At 41.1% G+C, this 14,523-nt stretch overlaps 1 protein-coding gene across 1 annotated transcript in view; it reads left to right on the top strand.

Moving 5' to 3' along the window:
- cplane1 (ciliogenesis and planar polarity effector 1) overlaps positions 1 to 14,523 on the top strand; it is a 171,710-nt gene that overhangs the window by 77,188 nt on the left and 79,999 nt on the right. The window lies entirely within an intron of this gene.

Here is a 14,523-nt window from a genome sequence, read left to right as displayed (position 1 = left end):
TATTTAAGCTTTATATGCTGGCTGATGCTTATGTTCACATTTGACAATGTAACACAATTACACAAATCTGCTCATCTGTGAAATAAAACTGAATAACATTTTTTTTAAGGTCAATGGAAAAATCAGACTGTCAAAAAAATGCCACTGTGATGTTTTCCTGCCTAATTGTTCACACTGATCAAAACAGGAACAAGCAGGTGTAGAAAATGAATGAGAGACAGTCGGTGCTTATGTAAACAGGCTCAAATGTACGGATGTAATGTGAACTTGCTTTGAGCAGATTACAATAAAAGACTGAGTCACCTAAAAGCGGAGCCACTTGCTAGACATGCACGTTCAGTTTAGGGAAGGAAGTTGGGGGAAAAAAACAATTACACTACATATTATCTCATATTTGTTATAAAAGCAATTACTGAATAACATATGATTATTAGATTAATTACATGTTTTGATCTTTTTTTTATTTATCTACCACACCCTTACAAATGGCTACTACACTGCCTACAACTACTACAACTACTACTACATGCATGTACAGGGTCCACTTGTACCTTAAAAATTGAGTTGGTCATCCATCCATCCATCCATCCATCCATCCATCCATCCATCCATCCATCCATCCATCCATCCTCTTAACCACTTATCCAATTAAGGGTTGGAGTGGGGGATGCTGGAGCCTATCCCAGCTGTCACAGGTAGTTGGTGTACAGCCTCGACAGGTTGCCAGTCTATCGCAGGGCTAGCACATTAGAGGCGATACACACAGAGTCACCAGTTATCCTAACATGCATGTCTTTGGATTGTGGGAGCAAGCCGAAGTACCCGGAGATACCCCATTCAAGCACAGGGAGAACATGCAAACTCCACACAGTGGGTGGCTGCATGGCCGGCGTCATGGTGCATGGTTAGCACTTGCCCCTCACAGCAGGAAGGTCACAGGCAGCAGAGAATCTTTCTTTGTGAAGTTCGCATTGCATGGAAAAATTATTCAACTGCATTTTTTTTGAGTTGAAACTGACAGAGCAGATTATTCAACCTCTGTGTATAATTTTTATGAGCAATTATTAAGTCCATATTTAATCATTAGATTCGGTCAGTTACGTATGCCTAAAAGGGTTAGAGAGAGAGAGATAGGTCAGGACGACAAAGTCTACTGTCCACAAGCAAAAATATAATATAATAAGATATAATAAGATATAATACCCATCTGTTTGATTACTGGTCAAACAGAACAAGAAATGGTGCAGATGTCATCACATGTAACGGGAAACTGAGATGGAGATTTTATACTGTACACCAAATGATTTATCAACATTGTGTCAGCTAGAAAATATATTTCAACAACATTAAAAATGCTCACTTAGGACATTAAAACCACCAGCTTACAGTCATCATTAAATTAAGTACATTCTCATTTCTAATGTTTCTATATCAGTAGGAAGTACGACACATGCCGTGTAACATCATGTCATTATTTATTTAACAGCAATCAAGCCAAAATGCACAAGCACTGTGTGAAAAATTAAGTAGACCTTTACTACTTCCATAGGAGTGAGGAGGGCAAGTGTCAAGTGTCATCCATGTGCTGCTAATCAAATGCAATTGATTAACTGATCATCAGCAAGTGTGAGCACCTCTATAAAAACAAAAGTTTAGGAACTTTATAAAAATTGTATGAATTCTGGAACAAGACTGATGAGCCCACAGTGGAGATGTTTGGACATAATGTACAGTGTCACATTTGGCAAAAACCAAACACAGCATATCAGCACAAACACCTCAAATTAACTGTCAAGCACAATAGTGGACGGGTGATGATGTGGGCTTGTTTTGCAGCCACAGGACCGGGGACCCTTGGAGTCCTCAAAACAGCAATGAACTCCTTGGTATATGGCTGAAACTGGGTCATAAAACAGGACAATGATCCAAAGCACAGCAACAATACTATAATAGTCTAAAATAGAAAAGAGTCAAGGTGACACAATGGCCCAGATAAAGTTCAGACCTCAAGCCGACTGAAATGCTGCAGGACCTTTGTGGCAGAGAGCTTTGCATAAACAAATACCTGCAAACCTCAATGATCTGAAGCAATCCCGTGAAGTAGAATAGGCCAAAATTGCTCCACACTGATGTGAGTGACTGATAAAGTCATACAGAAAACAATTAGTGACCCTGATTGGGGTGTTTTTGACACACTTTCTGCATTTTTGAGAACTTTTTGTGAAATGCCATGTGTTGTTGTTCAAGTCGGGTTCAGTTGACCTAAATTTAAGATTTCCTGATATGTAAGATCCTAAAACTGACAGAGGCCACACCTTCTCTTTACCACGACTGTATTAATGCAAAGATACTCTTCAACATGAGCGCCCTGATGTGTCCGGCACTGTGACGTATGTTGTGCTTCCTGCCACACACTTGGTGTATGCAGATCTCTTAGGAGATACTTTTACACGTCACTGCGTGTGACATCGCAGGCTAGTGTAGGACACGGCCTACTCAGAGATATGACAGACAGAGACTGTATTGTTTATTGATATTGTCACTCATGTCACCAAAGGAGTCCTCTGTGACCCTCCTCTGCCTCACACAGACAGAGCTGTGAAGATAATGGTCACTGAAAATAGACCCATCTTAGAGAGTTCCTTTATGTGAGAGTGCTGCACTGTCTGTTGGGTGTCAAAAATCCCCCGAGCTGAATGCCTCAGTGACTATAATAAATATTAATTTGTTAGGAGACGAAACGTGAGTAAGCTCAACGAATCACCACCACATGGGGTGTGAGGAAGAGCGTCGTCACTCACACAGAAAAGCCTCTTTCATTATTTGTGACACCCACAGAATGGGCGCATTAATGTTTGATGTCACGTCTCCGCACCGCACTCGACGGGACCTCAGATGGAAAATACCCACGAGTCCCCACAGAGTTTATAAGAGCATCTAACAAAGCTCACATAAACAAAACCACATCACGGCGTCTGCTTCAGTTTAGCGACAAACTGTAAAATAATAATAATAATAATATGAAACAAATGTCACATGTGGCTAATCGGCTTTTATTTCTGTCTTTCGGGATCCTGTCTTCTCGTCATCTATATCCACCGATGACTTATTAGATTTAAATGGCTGAAATTATTGAAAGAAAAAAAAAGGAAGTGTCAAACAACTCGCAACCTGTTCATAGTGCTGTTCATGTTTTCTGCCTCTTGACTTTATGAGCCATCGTTGCGTGCCTCATGCAGCCAAAATGGGATACCTGTGGCTCTGTTTCCAACTAAACTTCTAAATAATTAAAACGCATAGTGCACTGGGACAAAACATTTAAACACATTTTACTCAGTTAACAGTCTTATTTAAGGATTTGCTTTAGGCAGAAAGTTAGTGTTTTGTTTGATCCACCCTAATATATTCACGATGAGGTCAGTATTTGACCTTTGTCAATGTAAGGCTTCGTTTGAGAAATGAATGGGATCTTTTCCTTAGACTATTTAGTACCAAGAGAGCATAATTAGATTTGCCATGGTTCATAACTTCAAAATAAGAGTTATGGGAATAAAATATGACAATATCAGTGCTCTGGTGTTTTCCAGAAAAAGCAGCAGGAACTCTTTTTTGGGGGTTGGAGCAAAAACAGATCAAAATCATTGAATGCTCAACTCTTTTTCAGAGGAATGTAACAGGTACACAAGGTGCACTGTAATGAACAGGTATTGTCATGATCCTGGAGTTTTGTGCATGTAGCAGATTCCTGAGGTTCTCTTCAGGTTTCCTTTGTTTCGTTTGGTGTTTTGCTTGGTTTTCTTATTTTCAGGTGCTCTGTTTGATTTAGTCAGTTTGAGGTCTTTTAGTTCTAGTTACTGTTTATAGTTTTAGAATTCAGTAATTATTCATGTCATGCTTTACTTTGATATTTATGTGTCTCTGGTGTTTAGTTTTTCTTCCTACCCTGTTTGATTGTTCTTATTGTCTACACTAGTGTCTTGTTACCCTCTTGTGCCTGATTCCCTGATTGCCCTGATGTGTATAAAAAGTTCTGTCTTCATTGTAGCCTCTGTCAGATTGTCCGCTGGTCTGCAGTCCTCTTACCTGTCTGCTGGTTTTTGGAAAACTAATATTTGGATTCCCCTTTGCTTGTTGCTGTTTTTGGACTGGAGCTATCATCTTTAAAATAAAGCGCTCCTGTTTTCACTTTGAGCCCTGAGTCTGCATTTAGGTTTTTTAACCTCACAATCTATGGCAGGTATACTGTACGTACAGTGTTGTGAAAAACGGTTTGCTCCCTTCCTGATTTCTTAGTCGTTTGCATATTTGTCACCCTTAGTTAAGGTCAGAGTTCATGATTCAACAACAAGTGGTAAGTGGACTGCGCTTTTCTACCTTGCTTAAGCACTCAAAGCACTCTATACTACAAGCCTCATTCACACAGGCACTTTTTTCTATGCCTAAGTGCTTAATATCTAACACACCGATGAACGGATCAAGTCGGAGTTCAGTATATTGACCATGAATACTTTAGCATGCAGACCGGAGCAGCCAGGGATCACATCACCAGCCTTCCGATTAGTAGAAATTAGTTTCACAGCACTGTAAATGGTTAGGTGGTGGAAAAATATAAATTACAACAAAGTGTTTGGATGCATGCGTAGTTGCTTTTATTGAGACTGTGGATAAAGTAAATCATGGAGGATTATTAAGCACAACTTAGCAAGAAGACAGATACAATATCTTCTCTACAGACCTGTGACAAGTCCTCAGTGCATACCTCCATTACCTAATGCCCATTAAACACCAGGGCAGCTCTTCCTCTGTGCAAAAATCTGCTCTTTAGCACATCTTAATATTTTTCTTTAAGGGCTATTTTTGCAGCTCTGCCTAGAAGAACAGCATTCACGAGTCACTTCTTTTCACTTCTGCAGATTAAAAGAAGGATTAAGTGTCCAAACTGCATACTAGCCTAGAAAACTCTTCATGGGTGTCCCGTAGTTTGAAATATTATGTCAAACTGTTGATAAACTCTAATGATAAAGATCTCCCTTAAATTAATGTGAATAATAAAAAAATGAGAAGAAGGGTGTTTAACACTGATCATCACAAGCATGAAGTTAAAACAAATAATGTTAAAATAACGCCTGACTCACTGTGTTTTAGACAAATTTATGTTTTCAGTGCATGTTTGACAGATGAAATTTATTATTGGGTTCATGAGAACACTTTGCCAGGATGAACATCAGTATTTGGCAGCTACCCCAGAGACTGAATTACAGCTTTTTCCCCCCTTTTTTTATTGATGCACAGCAAACAGGGAAATATACCCTGAAACAAACAGCGTGTTTAAGAAAGACAGGCTGCAGAGTAGGTGACCAAAATGACCAACTTTAGCTTGCGTTTGAATTCCGTGTTTGTGCAGAAAAATCTGATTTGTAACAGAACTTTCTGCAATTCATTACTGCAAGAGTACAAATGTCTTATGTTCCCTTTTACTGTCGCTGCCCTTTGCACATTAGCTCAGACTGGATATCGTTGTACTTCGGGCTCTTGTGTTGATCTGTATTCCGAATGTAGTGTGCAGAAGTGCCAGTTATCTGCCAGAGTAAGCTTATCTGTCAGCGGGCACAGAGGCCCGGTCACCCTTGGCACAGAGACAGAGAGACAGGGAGCAGGTAGTCAGGGCAGATATGGAGGGATTTGCATGGCTTTTAGCTTATCCATTAGGACATGCTACAATTCCGATATGGCCCCCCGCCAAATACCCAGCCATTGTGGCACTCAGCGCAGTATTTCCATCTGTTTCACTCATTGCTCAAACATTGTACGAGTATTTGTTGGCATCGTTCACAGATAGATTGTATGCATGCAAAAATATGTGCTAGCATGAGTGTGTGTGTGTATGTGAGTGCGTGTGTGTAAATGAGATCACTTGGTACTATCAAAGTGCAAGCAGGCCTATGACACGGTTATAAATAGAAGGGAGGAAGTAAGGAAGGTTAAATCTCTCAGACACAGTTACTAAACGAGGAGCCATTTAAAAACCCGCATGTCCTGTTAGACCTTTTTTTATTTATTTTTATAGCTAAATATTCAGCTAAATAGTCTGGCCACGGCCACACAAGAATCCAGTAAGAGGGAATTTATTGAGCCATGACATAAACAATTAAGTCTAGGTCCTTAGAGTGCAGCAGAGAGCAGTGAAAGTTGTTGATGTGTAAGCATTTACAACACTGCATCCCACAAATCTTTAACCACCTACTCTATTTTTTTCTGCGAGTCAAGGCTGGACAGATGGGGTACATAGATGCACTTCTTGGCTAGGACCCAAACCAATGAAACTCGCCAGGAGCATCTGCATTCAGCTGTCTTTGCTACAAATGCAGAAAGGAGAAAGAACTGTGTGTATTATGTATTGTACGATCTGCCATATGTGCAAACATATGGGGCAGCAAGGATGTCTCAGTTAGGCTGATAGAGTTTCTCAGCTCTTTCATTTCTGCCCTCGATCATCCTCCTTTCTTGCTGTAATCCTGACTGCTGATATTTACCTGGCATGACTTTGACCCCTGACTTTCGGCAGCTGTCGGTGGCGCCCCTCTTCGAAGAGGGGGCATGTGGAATACTAGCAGTCCTCCCCAAGGTGGCACGGTGTCAGACTCTATGCTGGCTTTACGGTTTTTAGTATTCAAAGAGCGTCCGCCGGAGCCTCCTCAGACTACATTACTAAATAAACAGGGCAGGCTAAGTGTTGATCATAACCACTGAGCAAACATAAAGCTCCCCGGGGAAGGGACACTATTACATTGCTTGTTGTCCATTTGTTTAATGTGTCTGTATCAGTTTACAGATTCGAACTGAGCTATTTTGTTTATAACCTCAGGCCTCCGTGTCCGCTCCTTTGGCCGCTGTGCTAAAAGTGTGCTGCATGCAACTTGTTCTTGACTTACACGAGACCCACAGACGTATCTCAATGAAACAAGGTCACACTAATTGGAGGAGGAAGTGTTGAAGATGTCTTTGGGAAGTGGCAGCAGGGTTAGAGAATGATACCAGAGAGAGTCAGATCCTGTATCTGCTCTGGTTCCCTGTTCTAATCCAGCCTGGTATGTGTTGAGATCAGAACAGGTCCCTTTCACCGCAGCCATCCGGCGGCTGTGCAGTGGGAGTTGCTACGTCTGCAGTTCCCTTACTGCTGTGCACTAAGTAACAGACAACAGTCTGGTAGACACTTGAACTAACAATCAAGTTTGCTAAAAGAAACTGAGGACTAAGAGACCCAACAGAAACATTCCCACAGTCCATTTCAAGGTACTAAACCCCAGGAAACATGGCACTAGACAGCTGTGTGTTCCCCTTGATGTATTTATATGTCAGCCGCTTACATAAATACTCTGTGTCACACATTCACACTCATACATACAGGCCTGTGTAACTGCACACATTCACAGTGAACACACACCGACACACAGGCATACAGTGAGGCACAGACACTAACACACACACGTATCATGCTCCCTGTCAGTAAAACCTCAAGGATATTATGTCTCTCTAGGCAGACGAGACAGTTGATCACAGCAGCACAACCACATGATCACTTTGATGTAAATCACGCAGCACCGTCAGCTTGAAAACTGCTCAAAACTAAAGCACAAGAGAGAAATCTTGTCCACCATCAGCAGCCATAACATTAAAATCAGGGATGATGGTTAGGACACAGATGACGTGAATAACTGCAAAACCTTACATCCTGGAATTCATTCTGTGGCTGCTACATTGGCACTTTCAAACAAATTTTTTCCTGATGTTACTGCACTTCCCCAGCAGGATAATGCACCACACCACACAGCAAAAACTACTAAGTAACACCTCAGTAACACCTCAGGGAACACATTGGAGAGCCCATTGCACTGACCTAGCATCCAAACTCCCCAGATCCCAAACCAATCAAGAACCTGCAGGATGTGCCCGAACAAGCTAGCCACATAGGTCCCACACCACAACTCAGAAACCATCACAAAGACCCATATCTATGCCTCAGCAGGCCACAGCTGTCAGTAAGGCACAAAGGAGAACTATACAATATTATTATGCATGTAGTTCTATTGATTGTTACTGTCATTTTTAACATGTATGCTTCATGTATGCTACTTAGCACAGTTAAAATGCATGGAAGGATTTCTCTGAGTGAAAATGCCTTGTTGATGCCAGAGTTTGAAGGGAAATGGTTAGATTGCTTAGATATGATACGAAGGCAACGGTAACTTGAAGCAGGTGAGTTACAACCGCAGAAGACCACACCAGGTGCCACTCCTGTCAGCTAAGAACAGAAATCTGAAGCTGTAGTTCACCCAGGCTCACCATTATTGGACAACAGAAGACTGGAAACATGTTACCTGTTTCTGCTGAAAAATTCAGATAGCAGGTTTCGGAACTTGGTGTACGCAACATGAAAGAGTGTGGGGGATATTTTCTTGAGACACTTTGGGTCACTTAGTAGCAACTAAATGCCACAGCCTACCTGAGTATTGTGGCTGACCATGTCCATACCTTTATGACCGTGCACGTACCCATCTTCTGAAAGCTGCTTCCAGCACCATGTTGAATCTATGCCATGAAGAATTGAGCCAGCTCTGAAGGAGACTCATCTTTTATCACTCTTTTTTTAAACACACTGCTCACGATGCTTTAAAATGAGCCAACACTCTGCTTTATGACAAGGCAAGTAATGAAAAGAGTTTGAAGTTTTCTCTCATCCTTAGATGACTCACTGCCGTGTATGATCCACCCCATTCTTGGCCTTGAAGTTAAACACTTTAGTGATTACCAAATAAGCCTGACCTTCATATTCTCATTCCAATTTTTATAATTATGCATGATCATCCCAATATGGTAATGGCAAGGTTTAACTAATGGAGCGAAGTAGCCAGTGAGTGTATTTAAAATCAACTTACTAAAAGGGGAAAAAAGCAGAAAAAATATTTTAACATATAAAAACATATGCACAGTAACAAAGCCATAACACGATCAAGCAGATCAGTCAGTGGGCCACCCTGCTGATGTTCTAACTGCTTCTGATTCTGAAAAGAATCATCCATAGTTAAATGTTGCCTTTTTTTGTACATTTAACTGCATATTCTGCAAATACATGCAGACTCCTTCTGCATTTACAGGTTTACCACTTCTCAACTATGTAATACACTTTGTCAGCAAATGATTCTGAGTGACTTCCCATTATATGCATCAATTTGTAAATAACTTTTTTTTTAAAATCACAAATTGTCCCATAACACAATCGGGTCATTTCAATACTGAAAGTCGAAAACTACACCCACACACTGCAAACCTTCACTTAACGAGGCTCTCACACTGCAAATGTTAGAAGTTCAGATTTTAACTGGACCACCCATGTGAACACGTATAAACTCCTGGTGCTGCCAGGCAGTCGAAATCCATTAAGGACACATGCTGGCAAAAAGGAGGTGAACCTTTCCAGACCTAAAAAATATGACTCAGGATCATGCTAAACAGGATGTGGCATTTCCCGGTCCTTTGTATTCTGCTACTATTACATTACATTACCACTTTAACACCTAACAGACGCAACGATAAGGAGAATTAGCAAACGCTGTAACTCACTGTTGTTATTCTTGTGATGATATGAAAGATGAGCGAAATGTGGCAGCAACCTTGAACTTTGCTTCATAACAAGTGGCTTCCAGTAACAAACTAAATGGAGCATACGGAGAGACAAGTGAATATAATGCCATGATAATCTAATCAGATCACTTGGGTGTAGAGATTATGGGAAAGAAGACTTGCAGTGTCAATGTCCTTCCAAGGTTAAATAAATTAGTAATAGCTATGGGCTGCCTGTATGGATCTTTGGATCCTGGACTGAATCAGATGTAAAGTACTACTAAATATCAGAATCAGAATACGTTATTGATCCCTAGGAGAAATTATGTTAGTTGCAGTGCTCGAGTTCAAACAGTAACAAAACAGACAATACAAGAAGTAACAAGTAGCACAATATATACAATATATACATACATGTAAGTCACTTACTAATAAATATCTGAAAAAGAAAGAAGAGCATGTGCAAAAAGGGTGTAGCTATTGCAGTATACAGTGTGTTAGGTGGATGAGTTGTACAGGGAGATGGCCACAGGCAGGAATGATTTCATGTGTTGTTCAGTGGTGCTTTTTGGTAACTCACTCACTGAACGTGCTCCTGTGGCTAGCCAGCATGTCATGAAGTGGGTGGGAGGAATTATCCAACATTGTCTTTATCTTGGACAACATTCGCCTCTCCGTCACCACCCTAAGAGAGTTCAACTCCATCCCCACAACATTGCTGGCCTTGCGGATTAGTTTATTGAGTCTGTTAGCATCAGCAACCCTATGAATTAAAGAGTATGTTGTAACCAACTGGAAAACACTGATCGACAGAGTTTGGCTCAAAGATCTGGAGTGATAATGCATAGTAACAAGAATAGGAATCAGAATATGACAGTCGGGTTTATTTGGTATTATTTACGAAGGTTTCGAGCTTCAAGGCCAAGAATGGGTTGGATCATACAAGACAGTGAGTAATCTAGAATAGAATAGAATAGAATAGAATTCAACTTTATTGTCATTGCACATGCACAGGTACAGGGCAACGAAATGCAGTTTGCATTTAAGCATTTGCATTTGCATTTGCATTTCTCTCTAAGGATGAGAGAAAAGTTCAAACTCTTTTCATTAGTAGCTTCGAGTCTACCCGATAGCTGGAGTAGCGGCAGGCTTATCCTTGAGTTCACAGGTCATGCTTCAGGTGTCACATGCTGAATGGCTCTGGGCACAGGTTTGCCTATCATCCAGCTTTCAAAAAGTCAAGTTCGTAAAACACAGCATGGACTCATTTCGAATCATCGTGAACAGTCTGTTGGTAAGTGTGATAAAAAGATCGAAGGTTTGTGGGACACATGACAACTTGTGAACTTTATCATGACTGAAACAAGATAATCTGGCATCGTATCGCACATCGCTCCCATTCCAAGACACTTTATCAGCTTAAGCCCAAATCTGAAAGCGCTACAGCTGTCTCTTTGACCTGTGACAGGTGATCTCACTGCAGGTTAGGATGCTGCGCCGGCTCGTGTTACTAACAATTGGCATGCGCGGGTTTGTGCGTGGAATCACGAGCAACGCCGCTGACACGCTGAAACAGCTGAGAACACTATCGATGAACGACAGCCTCTTTAATGGATGATAGACAGATAAACGTATACAGAGAGAGCCAGGAGGGTGATAGATAGACACACACTACATGCATCTCAAGGCACAAGTAAGATGTTTGAGTAAAAGAAAAAGCTTGCTAGTTGGATCTTTTGTGGTGGATTGTCGTTGAAGCAAAGGATCACTTATCCAGTTCTTGCTGGGGATCAACACACTCATGAATTCCTTTAGAAATGTTTTTCTGTTGTTTAAAAAAAAATTTCACCAAAGGCATAAGAGTGCAAAGGGCAAAGCTTTGAAAAGAGATGACTATCATCTTTCCAATACATTTCTACCGAGAACAGAAGAACTTCGGTACCTGTCGCATGTGCATAACAGAGAGGTGTCAAAACTGATACGTGATCGGAACGTCTGACAAAGGGGAGGCTGCTATGAGGGATCAGTTCAGAGAGAGACAAGCCAGGGTCTCCACAGCAGATGGGCGCTTTATCGTGACCGCCGCAGGGGGGAAAGAGCCCGAGAAGGGAGAAACGAGACCACAAAAAAGGCTGGAGACATGGCTGGACCGTGACACATGTCCCACTGTGGAGGGGGGATTTTATTCACCTGGCCTTTGGTGTGTCATCGTGTTACCAGTCCTGTCATGAGCCTCCACCCTGTCCGCCTGCGCTGCATTGTTCTGTGCTGCACGTGGACAAGTGAATAAAAGAGGAAAGATAATGAAAAAGAGAGGAGGGTAGGCAGTGGGAGTGAGACACATTTTGGCCCATTGTTAGTGCTGTATTTTTTTTTAACACGACTAAAGTGAGGGATAATTCTGATCAAAGGCGTGTATATGATTGCTCTGGTAGGTTTTGAGGAGAGTGAATACAGTGGAGCGGGGGTGGGGGTGTGCGGCTGAGGTACCGTGGAGGAGTTAAAAAAAATCATAGTGTAGAAACATTAATGTCATACTTCATCATGTAGCTCTTGAAAAGGCATGCCTGAGGAGAGCTCACTGTGTACCGCACCTGGGGTATGTTTTTAATATCATCCAATGTCTGTCACCATCTGTTTCGCTCAAACTAGGTACGCAGTGTCTCCTGCTTGTATCTGGGACATCAAGACATCTTGTAGCCTTTGTTATAAGTTTTGATGTGCTTTCACACAATCATAAAAAAGGAGAGAGAGAATAAGTCAGTGATGATCTTAGGAGAAGAGAGTGCCTTATTCGTAACACACCCCAGATGTGCTTAATCCCAGAATAAGCAATAGGTAAAGCCAGTTTTGCTGTGCTGAATCCTTTTTGACACTGACGTAAAGACGAACCTTCGCTTGCACTGTTGAGAATCGTCATCCTTGGAATTAAAAAGATCAGACGGCAAAGGTGAAACACGAGTCAGCCGAGCAGATCCGCGCTGCAAACATAAAACAGAGGAAAACCATAATACGCAGAATTTACACAGCACTGCATGTGCTTCAACTTTGAGTCTGACCTTGTTTTGACTGAGATATTTATAATATAAACAAACTCTGTTACAAACATATTACAAGTAATGAGTAAGAACACAGTCCCAGAGAGCTCCATGTCAAATAGCTTTGTAATAGAGCTGTTTTTCTAGGAAGGACCCAAAACACGGACACACACGCACACAGACGCACGCACGCACACACTCACAAACACACACATACACAGGTACTGTACTTGACTGTTTGTGCACAATAAATACACCTAGAGGTTCTTTACGGGGAAACAGAGAGTGAGCTCTGTGCCAGCCTCCTGGAGGTGCTGTGAGATCAAGAACAGCCTACCTCCAGGTGGTAAAGCTAAGCTTTCAGGGGTGAGAGGTCACCAACACTGGAGTGGTCACACACGTGTTGGAACACTATTTACAGCTGCAGAGGCCCACCTCAGACCACCTACAAGTGCTCTTTCACTATAATACTGTAGGTACCGAGGAGGCTATGTACCTCATGGTCCACCAGGTGGTAGTAAAGGTCCGCGCGGAGCATCTTTTTTTTATCTGACATCCTAAAACGAATGACTTCCATCAGCCATCAGCCACATGACAGTGTAGCTGTGGTATCTCTGAACTCTGATCCTTGACTATATAAGCAAAAAGCCAGTCAGGACTGCACAGACACTGATTTCCCTGCAAAATGAAACCACAGCGTAGCTGGATGTAACTATAAATGCGTAAATGGGAATGCACGTGTATGCATAACTACGACTTTAATTTTAAACAGGGTCCGTAACCTTTGGGCTCTTGTTCAAGGTCGCTGAGAAGTCCAGGTCAGAGTCAGAGTGTGGCTAACAGTATTGGAATGCCTGCTGGTTGTCTTGAGCAATGAGGCACACTTACTAAATTTATTATTCAAATAGTTAAAATAGAACTAAACTACGCAACATGAGAGCATCATCTCCTGTTCCAGTGCCGTGAATAACCTTCGATCCTTGATCTGTAACCACTGATCATACTCAATTACACTCCTTCAGGTCCTCAAATTCCAGGTTTGATGAAAAGATATGCAATGAATTACATATTAGCTACAGCTAAATGTAGCGCAGATGACACAGAAATTATTTATATGACAAAAAAAAGTACAGTGTGTATTTTAACTGATCGTTTTATCACTTTTTATTTTTTGTTCAATAAAACATATAGCATATAGTAAAGAATGAATCTGTAAACGACAGCTGTTGACATTTTTTTAAAAGTGAATGAAAAAGCATATTTAAATAATCAACATACATGATTTAAATATAAACACACACGTGACAAGAGACAGAACGTGTAGAAGATATATGCAGAAAGAGCTTTCAGTGGTCAGCTGATAACATGATATCTAAAAAATACATAGCTCATTTTCCTGTCTGTTAGTTGGACATGCTAACCTGTTAACAAGCTCCTATATTCACCCATACAGTTTGTAGATCATTTTGCTAAAATAGGTAAAATCTCCACTCTTTCAGGGCACTAATAGGCTAAAGGCATATTACAAAAGGTCATTCATGTATTCACAGATTCTCTGTAGTTATTCTGCTGCTCATTCACCTGTAAAAACCACACCGATCATTATTTCAAAGGCCTTTTTATTTTGGAACAAAAGCATTTGACGATATGACTTACAGGACGTTACCAAATTCATGAAGCTATATTTGTGAGTTTATTTATCAATATCAGTTTAATGTAAACAGACTGATGTAGTAATAGACAGTAAAATGTTGGTGCGTGTGTAATATATGAGCGTTTATGTTTCTCTACATGGGTAAAAGTACTCCATGTCGCCCTCTGGTGGTAGCAACCAACTATGAAAAGAATGGATGTTGGATCTTAA

This window comes from Rhamphochromis sp. 'chilingali' (genome assembly GCF_963969265.1).
Source record: "Rhamphochromis sp. 'chilingali' genome assembly, chromosome: 2".
Lineage (NCBI taxonomy): Eukaryota > Metazoa > Chordata > Actinopteri > Cichliformes > Cichlidae > Rhamphochromis > Rhamphochromis sp. 'chilingali'.
The sequence above is the reverse complement of the archived record's forward strand: the minus strand, read 5'-3'. Positions and strand labels throughout refer to the sequence as shown.